General features: G+C 40.2%; 1 long non-coding RNA gene across 1 annotated transcript; it reads right to left on the minus strand.

The window, feature by feature from the left end:
- Positions 1-4,402: 4,402 nt before the first annotated feature.
- On the minus strand, positions 4,403-8,792 carry LOC139151533 (uncharacterized). The gene is made up of 3 exons (XR_011556445.1): positions 8,666-8,792; positions 5,895-6,101; positions 4,403-5,390 (listed from the first exon to the last, which is right to left on the minus strand). It is a non-coding gene; the product is annotated as an uncharacterized lncRNA (long non-coding RNA).
- Between the last annotated feature and the right edge of the window lie 339 nt (positions 8,793-9,131).

Raw genomic sequence — 9,131 nt, forward strand, 5'->3', positions numbered from 1 at the left:
ACTCAGTGAGTTGATTACATAAAAGCTATACAGTTGGATATGGTTTTCGTTTCATGATTTGATTACACACGATAACAAATAACTATTAAACAACATGATAGCAGTCACTGACTACTTCTTGCTATAAGATCCAACACTGGCTTAATTTGTCGACTCCCACAGACCCTTGTTTGGTTCGCAACCTCTGATCTCTGCTTTGCTCTTCATTGGTGTACACCAATGTGCCTTCAACAGTCAGGTTGTAGACCGGGACCACAGCAAATGTGTGGCAAAAACCAGGCCTTGCAGGGCTCTTCTAGGTAGCTGAGCTCAGCAGGGATATACACAGAGCTCAAAATCAGGGCAGGACAGGGCCACACCCATAGCCAGTAGCACAGTGCTGGTGTATCTAACCACAAGCAACTGTGTGTGAGATTGGCCAAGCAGAAGTCCTGAACTACATAAAGGCTCTACAAATTTGTTTGTTTTAATGACAGAGTTACATAGGTCGATATGCATTACAGTTCACTACCTTTGCCGGAATCCAAGTTGAGTCAGGAATAACGTGGCAGTACACCATCAGGTCAATAACATGTCCTTTGTAACTAGGCAACAATGGTGGAACTCAAATCGTTTATTTTGAAATGACAAAAACATTTATATCAACAAACAAAAATAGGGGTCATTTCAACTTTGCTCGTCATTTTCTGCTGTTTACTGTCAAGTAGGCAATTGCTTTCAACAGTGTATGTTTTTTTCCCGATCATTTTACAAACTATGGAAGATGTATTTCAACTCGCCTCTACTGTCTATGATTTCATTAAGTTTGTGATTTCTGTTCAGTGATATAACTCTGGTTGAAACCTCATTTTTGTTTGGTTCTGTGCGCATAATATAAATAATGTTAATATGTAATTGCACATATATTTTCCAAAATTCAAGATCAAATAACATCGAAGATATTTTAAGAGAATTGAAAGAAAAAGAATAAAGAATCAAAAGAAAAAGAATGAATGCAGCAGTCAATGTCAACCCCCACCCTCCCCACCTCAGGGCACAGTGGGGGGATTTGGAAATTAGTCTTATGAAATTTGTCAAATGCCCCACACCCTGTGGCAAGACAATCTGGAAAATCCCCACCTAAAACAAGTAAATCCCCCACCCCAATGGGTTAGGCGTTCATAAATTCTGCACTTGCCTGTAAAAGTGACCAGGGGGATCAATATGAGGCAATTGCCCCACCCCCTCGGGCATAGTTTCATAACAAACACTGTCTAATCCCCCACATTTGTCCTGTATCACCGAGGTGGGGGTCCCTCGGGGATTACATTGCCTGCTCAATAAGCATTAACGATATATAATTACATTTTATTAAAGTCATGAAATTAGCACATCCCCTTTGGTAATGAAAGGTACCACAAATGATTGTCAATGTCAAGGTCCAATCAAATTGCTGGTACCAGACACGCCTCCAAATGAGTTGTTCTGCAGTAGACTATTCCCTGTACACAGAAAGCAGAAAAGTAGTTTTGAAGTTGCCATGCATGTTGCCCTCTAGTGTTCTTTAATGGTAGAGTATGGAATAATGTTGCCTTGCTGTTACATTTGACTATACCACGGTCCCTATATCACAGAGACTCATAATAAAATCATGTCAGGACTTTTACACATCATACCTGCATGTTGTAGGCTCCATACACATATGTACGATTCACTGTGGGATGGCCAATTCTTTGCAATTCAACATATTTTAGGAAGAAAAAAAAGAGATTTCATATTGCTTTCTGGGACAAAATTTGAAGAATTACCAAAACATGTGCAAGTTGTCCCTTTAAAAAATCATCCTGCCAGATGTTTCAGTGTAAATTGCATTTGATTTGTGAGTGATTTTAAAAATTCACTTCAGCATTTTGCACCAAAGATTACCGTATACCGGTAGTAGACGATGACTTTGAACCGGATGTTGTACCAGTGGTACATCAGAAGTTATATCGGGAATGTACAACACAGTATAACATTTGGTAAAAGTTCTTCAGGAGACATTTTATCGGAAGATATTTCTATGTATATTGATCCTCTTGTAGTGATTGTTCGTGAATAAAAAAATTGGTAACCTTTACAGTCAGGCCTTACCTAATATACTGCATTTAAACAACAAAACTCATATTTTGAGAAATTTCAATAAAGAATGATTTATGTTCTAACTTCAATCCTTCACTAATGAAGTTTTTAAAACTGTCAAAATGCAAAACAACTCATGAAACTGCTCATTAAAGGGAAGGTGTTGTAGGAAATGCGCGTGTGCGACTTTTTTGTTTCCAAACCATGTATTTCATGCATGGTATCTAGATGCATCACATCAACATTTAAGTTTTATGATATTCATCGTTATAACACGTTTTAACTTTCATCAATCAACAATGTACCCGAGACATAGTGATAACATTGGTCGTAGGGGTCCCTGGCAACCTTTGAGCAGAGTTCTCCCTTTAAACACCAAAAGCTGCCCCACACTTCACAGATAAGCCCTTTTGAAAGACTAGTTTACTCTCTCTGTGCATCTTTCAAAATGGGAAAGTTGTCTTTTACAGGTCACGACAAAAGCAAGCTTACCATGGGAGAAACTTTGCAGGGATTTTGACGAAGAGGACCAACTATAAACATATTTTCATCACACATCAACCTCACAGTGTCCTTGGCATGACAAGTTTATTCAAATTGCCCAAGGTGGCAAAGTACATGCACATTAATATGCACTGGTATAACAAGCCTGTAGGACATGAATGTGCATGCTTTTCACTCACACGACACACAGGACATGCGACACAACTTACAGTTTTGTCCTTGCTGTAAATGTCGTCAGGGTATTTGGATTCAATTCCTGGTTTGTAATAGGGTATTTTTCTAAATGTTCTACACTGCATGTATCACAGTCATGAACAGTCATGTCAACCACGCTAGCTACAGCAGAGTACAGTTGTTCACAGCATGCATCGCAGTCATGAATATACACATCACTAACCATTGTGCAGCCGAGTGACATCCCTGGAACACAGCACGATTCCCTGATGTATCACAAATGCACAGAGACTGAGTAGAGGCTAGCTTATCATGGGGCAGTACATTTGGTAGACACTTGCTATTAATTATTGTACACTGCAACTATGGGGATGAATGTTCCTGGTTTGATCATCAAACATTCAGTGTTTGAACTTTTGAGTGAAAACACATCGCAGGGTAGACTTGGTTCAAGTCTGTGATTTGTGAATGTTTGAGTGGAGTGAACGCAATAATTTGTATTTTGCTTTCATGTGAAACGCACGTGTGAGTGGAGTGGACGTGATGAGTCAGGTGAAGGCTATACAGGGGAGTTTCACCCGGAATCACAGACTTGGCTTTCCTGCAGGGTTTGCGTTGCTATAAATTATTCATGAGATGACGTTTTATTTACTTATATATTATTCATAAGATGTCGAGTGAGATCACTCCCAAAAAGGTCAGCACGACCTCCCTCTATTGTATCACCGAAAACGCGTGGAAATATCTATGTTGTTTGTGGGGCCCATGTTGCAAAATGTGATAATCGTCGCCGGTTATTCAAGGATGAAAAAAGGCACTATCCTGTGAAGAAATAGAGCTTGCCGTCGGTACAAGTCTTGACCCCTTTCTGCACACTCATGTGAGTTGCAGATCATGCAGCATTCGGCATCAACTCTGCTGAAAAGCTCCAGCAGTTCTGACTACAGTGATCTAAATGATCAATACAGCTAGTTTTCAATCGGGTTCGAACCCACAACATACGGCATGATCAACCATCGGGACCAAAGAAGTTGTCAAACGGCTTGTTCCGTGCGAAAAATAAAAGGCCCAGCAAAGGGTCCTATTCGACGCCACTAACACGAAGTTCACGCGTTCTCCTTATTGGCCAGAATAATGGCTGGAACCGTCAATCATTTTGTATTTGCTTGACGTCACTGTGTACACAGTCCGTCTGGCCGCCGGTACTTTGCAAGAAGTCCAAGTCGGTGAATCCGGCAGAAACTAACTCACTATACTGCGCAGACTCAAAGGTAACGCATTCAATCGCTGTGAAAACCTGGCCTGCGCTACCAAATTCCGAATAGGTTTGTACGAAATAGGAGAGACACAAGAGAAACTATTATAAATGATTTTATTTTTTAAAAATTCACCGACTTGAACCAAGTCTAATCGCAGGGGAAACTCAATGAAATGCAGGATTCGTTGAGTATAGTTGGCTGTTCCAGACTGTACTTGTGACACTGATTGATTCAAATCAATGACAACACCAAAATGTAAGGTCATGAACGGGTCGTGAAAATGCCTATCTAGTCAAGATCTTTTCAAATCCTATCCCACTACTTTTCAGAGAATCAAAATTGCTACACACTGTAACACAGAAGGGTTCTTAAAGAACAGTGATTATTTTATTCCATCAAGCAACACTTTTGCCAAAAAGGTTGAAGGAAATCATTGCAGAAATTGCCACAAATATTTACATGGACATGGCTTCCACCACACTGGAGGTAAGAAATCCACACACACACACACAAATGCCATAAGTTTTTACTTCAATGTCAAGGTTATTGCTTTCTTGTGGATCTCAAACAACTGTTATGAGGCATTCTCAAAGATTGTCATATTACTTCAAGCTTTCTGGTGTTTTACCAATTACTTAAAATTACAGAAATTATTCTCAAAACTTCTTCATTTCCTCATTAATTTGTGTGCACTATGTTTCTAAAATTTGCTTGTCAGGTGAATTTACTTATGATACACTCATACAGAGAACAAAAAGATTTAGCGAATAAAACACAGTGAAAGTGAATATTATAATTATTATTATAAATATATTGAGTGATACAGTGCTGTAAAAATGTAAAATCTGGTTAGCTACATTGCTGCCCTATACTTATATGTAATCAACCTTTGTGTGCATGGTTGTAATGGCACTACATCAGGAAAAGATGTGGAAACACACCACAAAATACAGGAATACTGAACAGTAGTGTCTTCCAGAACAGAATGGCTCCCAAAGTAATTTTATTTACAGCAAGAGGTGACTAAAAAAAGGTTTTAATTACAGCAATCACTCCTCAAAGAATTTTACAGGGGAAAAAAATCTCTGATGCATTTGTCTGCCAAGCAATGGTTTCTGTTACAAGCTACTGGTACCAGTGATTTGATGTGACTACAGTTTAACAAACCCATATCAGATGCTAGTAGAGTATACGGTCGGAAAGTTGATGTTAGATTTCTGTGACTCGTCATTCAGATACGACCACATCCTTCTCTTTCAGCCAGGTCTGTTATACTGTAGATTTTGCTGCGTAATCTCCCTTCCAAGTCTTCAGTAATGCTCCCGACCACTTCATTCCAGACCACGTGGAATTCTGGAAGGAGATGGAATTCAACATGGTAAGGCAGACTAGTTGTCAAACCAGCAAATTCATATTTACTGTAATACAGTTTTTGAATCACACGGGGACAGAAAAATTCAGGCATCATAGAAATTTGAAAATTTGGACATTCCATGCATGTTTTAATTGGCCAAATCAATGGCACTATTGGGCTTGTGACTGCAATAGCCATTGAAGGTACATTCCGGGGTAAAAGGAGTTTCTGTAGACGCTGTCTGTAGTGTAAATGTGAGTGTTGGGCTCCAGGGCTGTGGTTACTGTTAACGCATTAACACAGGTAAATCATGGTGTAAAAGAATTACACAAGTGTTACACTTTAAATGAAGCTAAACCCTGCTCGAAATGTGCACTTTCACACACTGTAAAAAAAATTTGAATTACTCTTCCACGAGCACACACTAATGCTACACCATATTTAATCCAAATGAAGAACATTGATATTAGCGAAACTGACTACAAAGATGAAACAAATCTTACATGTTAATCATCATCATCGTCAGGAACAAATATATCATTTTCTTCAAGAAATGCAGCTCCTTCTTTGCTCATGGTGGCTCCAATGTACCCGAATGGAATTATGACAAACAGCAGCTTTGTCAAACCTAATTTGTTTTTTTCAGGATGGGCTAACATCGCTCCAGTTGGTGTAGCAGTCCTGTTACGAACGAACATCACCTGTTGTATCTGAAAAAAAAAGACATATTTTAACCTCCATCCCAGTTATCGCAACATTTGTGATTTGCATGCTGTCAGAACGGCTCCCGTTTGCAAAATGGTCTTGAACTTGATATAGCTGCTAGTCTCATTTACTGGTAGGCAGTTTATTCTGTTAGTTGAACGTTAATGTGAGATGAATCATCCACAATTGTTGCAGGTATTGTATACTTGAATTTTGTTCAAAAATTTGCAACAAATTCCAGCACATACTTTTTGCAGTAACATGTAGCTTGTTCATTGCAAGGATGTTTATGACGTCTTGATCTTTACCGTGTATGAAGGTTACACAATGGACTGAGAGATTTCTGCGACATTTATCATGATTTACACTGCCATTGAAATGTGCGGCATGTTCTTCACAGTGGCGGCGGATACAGACGGTTACACTTTCCTCGCATAGAGAGAGAAAAGTGGGTTTTGCAGAAGTTTACAAGTGCCACTGAGCATACTTTGTGCCTAGACATGGTAACTGTGCTTGAAACACAGATCAACGCATGTTTTGGATTCCAAACCGTCTATTTTAAGCAGGAAAACCTTCCTCCACAAAACTGATGTGGAGTCAGTGGTTTAGCATATGGTGATCGGCAAGGCTGTGGTGGGAGGCGTAGCTTATGACATACAGCCCTGTCATGATGCAGAGGTACGGGGGGCAATACTATAGACCGCATGGTGCTTGGGTTTGCTACAATCTGGTCCTACTGATTACTGAATGTCACTGCCCGTCCTCTGCCCATCGGGAAATTAGTCTTGCAATAAAGTGTAATCAGTACAGAATACCAATACCAAAGACTACTATTATTTATAAAAACCTACAATTAATAGTCTTAGACCCTAGAAACGTTGATTTTGGAACCAGCAGCAATGCTGATCGCATGATCGTATTACCAGTCACTGCCTGCCGCCGTCTGAACATTGCCTGTCACTGTCCATAGGGAAATTGGCCTTCCATTTACTATAATCAGATGATATTTCAAAAGCGAAGACCACTATTATTTATAGAAACCTACAAAATGATAGTCTACAACCAAAAACCTTGAATTTCGAACAACAGGTTACGCTGATCAAGGCGGGCAGTGGAGAGGTAGTGTTAGGAAATCAACGAGCAGTAATTGGTAATACAATCATGATTAGCCTTGCTGTTGGTTTGAAAGTCAATGCTTTTAGGGTCTTGGACTCCTATTTTGTGGGGTTTTATATACAGCAGTAGTCTTTGATATTGGAATATTGACTGATTACAGTAATCGGAAGGCTAATTTCTCGACGGGTAGTGGACGGGTCGGCTCGGGCAGTGATTGGCAGTAATTAGTAGGATCTGCTGCCATAGCCCTGCCACCCTAAGTTGTCTTCAAGGAAACTGAGTGCTAGTAATATGGGTAACAACTATGGGTAACAACTAGCCCTGCCTACAGGTCTGTGTGTTCCCGGCGTTATAGGGCCTCCACCACAGCCCTGCAATGGTCTATGGAGATAACTGGTGACTCTGCGGTCTGGATCCGGACCGCAACGTAAAAACAGTCTTTTTGGCCGAAATTCTACTCTATCGGGGCAAAATCCTTTCCCTGCCGACCTTTACCTCCTAATCGACCCCAGAAAAGATGCAATTAACTTCTCCTAACGTCCAAAACTGCTTGTTTTCTGAAACATAACGTACTCGACAAGTTGTTTACCCATGGAGATCGCCATTTTGAATCTCGCCAGTTATCTCTATGGACCGTTGCAGGGCTGTGGTGGAGGCCGTATAACGCTGTGAACAAACACACCTGTACGCAGGGCTAGGGTAACAACTAGCAGAGATACATGTAGCTCTACTGTGTCTTACTAAGTCTATGCAGCAAGGAGTTGTAAGGGGGACCTCCTTGGTCACAGCATGGAGCTATAAAATAGCTGTAGTACTGAAGCTCAAGGTTTTGCCTGGGTATTTGGGTCGGACGGCAAATACCTAGGAAAAACCTCGAGCTACAGTACTGCAGCTAAAATGATCGCACTTGCAGTAACGAATTCATGATAATATTGATATGATCATGGAACGCCATGTTCAGTTCAGTTCCGTTCCGTTCGTTGGTCCAGCCGTTGTGTTTCGGCTCAGGAGGTCAAACTGGTGGGTTTTTCCTCGGCTTCCTACAAAAGACTTTGCTAAAATACATACAATGATTTGTATTTACCAGGCCGAATTGCCACCATACCAATTACCATGGATGTACAAACATCCATGACCGAGGGCGGGGCGTTTGGCAAGGAAAAGCGTGTCCAAGACCCCATAAACAGAAAGCCATTTACATTATCGCTTGGAAACGAGCTGACAAAAGATCAGACCTATACTAATTTAGGTAATTAATCAGCTTGGTCAGGGTTAATTCTGAAAGCAGGGATTTCAGAATCTGAATGGGATGGGCAAATTTCGGAATTCCGTAGCCCACACAACAAACCGTCGAGATATGGAACTCGTCGTCGTCTTGGTTTCCTTTAACATCTACGGACAATTTCTAAACATCAACATACAGTATCTAACGTAAATTATTGAAGTTAAATACCTTTTGACGGCGCATATTTTGTGGTAAAAATCGTAGGCCTCGCTGTAACAACAAACCAACTGTCGCCATTTTGACGGAAGTAACTAACACCCCATAACCACTGGTCGTAGGTGGCGCGAGTCGACACTAGAGACTACTTGCTGCGGACTGATGACGCCTCACCTCATGACCCATACTCGATCTTGCTGGCCTTGCCTTGCAAAAGGCCTGGGCATGGCATGGCACACCATAGGGAAGGTCAGGGCAAACAAACAAACGTGCAAAACAAACAGATAAACAAACAAGTTGAAACAAGTAAACTTAATAAACAAACAAATAGATAAATCAATCAATCAATAAAATAAATAGGCCTATACGGGAAAACAAAATTGAATGAGAATTGAAATAACTTACTGATCAGTTATTTGAATTCTTATTCAATTTATTTTTTCTATTTATTTATTCATTTATTTATTTAATTATTTAT

Source organism: Ptychodera flava, chromosome 15, assembly GCF_041260155.1.
Source record: "Ptychodera flava strain L36383 chromosome 15, AS_Pfla_20210202, whole genome shotgun sequence".
NCBI classification, from domain to species: domain Eukaryota; kingdom Metazoa; phylum Hemichordata; class Enteropneusta; family Ptychoderidae; genus Ptychodera; species Ptychodera flava.